This window comes from Leptodactylus fuscus, chromosome 6 (assembly GCF_031893055.1).
Source record: "Leptodactylus fuscus isolate aLepFus1 chromosome 6, aLepFus1.hap2, whole genome shotgun sequence".
NCBI lineage: Eukaryota > Metazoa > Chordata > Amphibia > Anura > Leptodactylidae > Leptodactylus > Leptodactylus fuscus.
In genome coordinates, this window is record NC_134270.1 from 147,098,199 (window position 1) to 147,100,840 (window position 2,642).

Genomic DNA, 2,642 nt, shown 5'->3' on the forward strand with positions numbered 1-2,642 from the left:
CCAAGAGGCAGTGAACATTATAAAACAGGAGAAAAACTTTCATCCCATCTCATTCCTCCAGCGCAGACTTGTACAAGAACTCTGTGGTATAAAGAAGCAAAGAAAGCTGACAGTAGAAAGTGTTCTCAAACCACCTTCCCTCCTTGGCTTCTGCTCGGCAGTATAGTGAACTTGCTATACTGGTTTAGCAGCCCATCCGTTTCGGGCAATCCTTTTGCTATGCCTCCATGCCAGAGGGCGGGGGGTTCTAAATCCACGTGGAAATGGCATATGCAGGGTGCGGTAGAGCTTTGGGTGCAAGCAAGGGCATATAGAGGAGGCCGCCCATGAAACTGCTAAGGGGAGGGTGGTCCCAGTTTGTTCATGGTAGGTGGTGCAAACCTGTTCAGGACCAGGGACATAGCTGTAGAGGGTGCAGTGGTAGCGGTCACTACCGGGCCCTAAAGGTCGCCGTGCCACATAAGATATACCACCATTTTAAATGCCAAAATTGTAGATCATGGCCCCATTACACACTTTGCATCGGGGCCCAGGAGCCATCAGTTATTATTCCTTACTTCACAGAGGAAACTGGTTTATATTGTAGGTTATACCATATTTTACCCCCATATGGGTTGGAATGAATGTGCTTTCTACTCTTTTGTGCAATAGGACTCACTCCTCCATGTCGAACCCTTTAATCGAGTTCCAACCCAGGGTCAGGATAAGGCTTCATTCACACAGTAGTGATTTCTGTCTCTTGACTCAATTCCCTGTGTGTATTCAGGTTTTTGTTCTACCCCCCCCCCCCACACACACACACACACACACACACACAAAGACTATTGTTACACATTTTTTGTGCAGCTCATTCAAGTCAATGGGTCTGTGAAAATCATGGACAACACGTCGTCCTCGTGAGGTCACCTGGAAATGGCATTTATGATTATTTTTTTTCCAATGGTGGCCTTCATTTTTTTTAAGTGGATATGAAAGACCGATACTACACAACACACATACCTATGACCCACCACCGGACGCCGACAAACATGGCCGTCATGAGAGGGTTGGGAGCCACACGAAATGGTTGTAGACTGTGTGTGGCCCCGGCTGCAAGTTGGACACCCCTGCACTAAACAATGTATTTAACCCTGACCTACTTATTTGAGCATACCCTATTGCGTGAACACTGTATATCACTCTTATAGCGACTTTTACAGTTATTTGAGTAGGTAGGTGAGAAGGTAGGTGATGTGACCGTCAAGAAGATGTCTTCTTCGATAGCAAACCACCTTTAACCAACACTGTTGATCTCGTAAATCTACATAATAACATAAGAGACTCCTGAGAGTAGTGTATCTACAAATTCTTGACAAGCTCTCAGGCATACAACAATGGTGTATAGGTTCTTCATAAATGTCAAAGGCAAGCATGCAATTACTGTCTACGGGCAAAAGAAATCCTGTGGCCAAACAACTTAGTAACATAAATAGCAGAAAAATGCTAGAGGTAAACTCTAGAAGGTCAACCTTGGAGGTTTGACATGATTCTAATAACTATCCGATTACACTATGAAGACCACTGAGAGGAGAATAAGCACCTCCAGGGTTCGGCCTGTGGGGTTGTCCTCACTTGAGTGGCTTCTTGGAAGATTTCATTGTGCCGAGCAGTTCCAAGTTAATGAAGTCAGAAGATACTTGCGGCCTCCGATCTGCTCACTGGTAACCCAAAAAGGGGATCTTGACTCTCAACCCCAAGGTCAAGGGGCTAAGAAAACTCCTTAAGGAAAGTATGGAGACTTACAAGCCATTTTTGCTCCATTGGGGGATTCTGGGGAATATGCAAACCTGTTTTCCAGGATGTAATTAGGAAAACAATGCCTCTATTTGTCGCCTCAAGGACAGCCCCCTTAAACATCAGGCATGGCTTTTTCAGATAGCCTAATACCATGATGTGGGATTATCACCAGACTAGTATATCTATTTCAAAAGGAACAGACTCCCAGCTGTGGACAGCACTGTTTTGATCTAGTGGGATCTCATCAGCACAGCGTAGAGAAACTAGTCTGGTTAAGTGAGAGACTGTAGACCGGGTTGAGGGACTAAGAAAACTCCTTAAGGAGAGTGCCTTTGCAGGTGAATGAAGACTTACAAGTAATTTTCGCTCCACAGTGGAGCAAAAATGGCTTGTAAGTGTGCCAAGCGGCTTGGTAAGGCGGTATCCTTCACAAACCCCCTGTAGGAAGAAGGCATCTGTCAAAGCCTTGACCTCCTTCCAGAAACCCAGGATTAGTGGGCGCTCTCAGAAGATATGATACAAAGTACCTATAGCACTGTGGCAGTGCCAGAAGTCAGAGGGGAGTTTCCTTATACGTCACATACAGAAGTCTTCATAGTTTGGGACCACATTATTTGCCACTGCCCCCAAGATATCGGCCTACCAAGAGGGTTATCTAGTTTCTACCAGTTTCCTATGGGTAAGTCATCAATATTAGATCAGCAGAGATCTGACACCAGGGACCTCCGCAGATCAGCTGTACTGAAACAGTGGAACTCCCGGTAATGTTTACATTCCGGGACCCCTGCAGATCTATGTAGCCCAGCAGAGAAGAGCCATGGCTGACGTCTAGGACTAGGACCCTCAACATAAGTGTACATGGTACA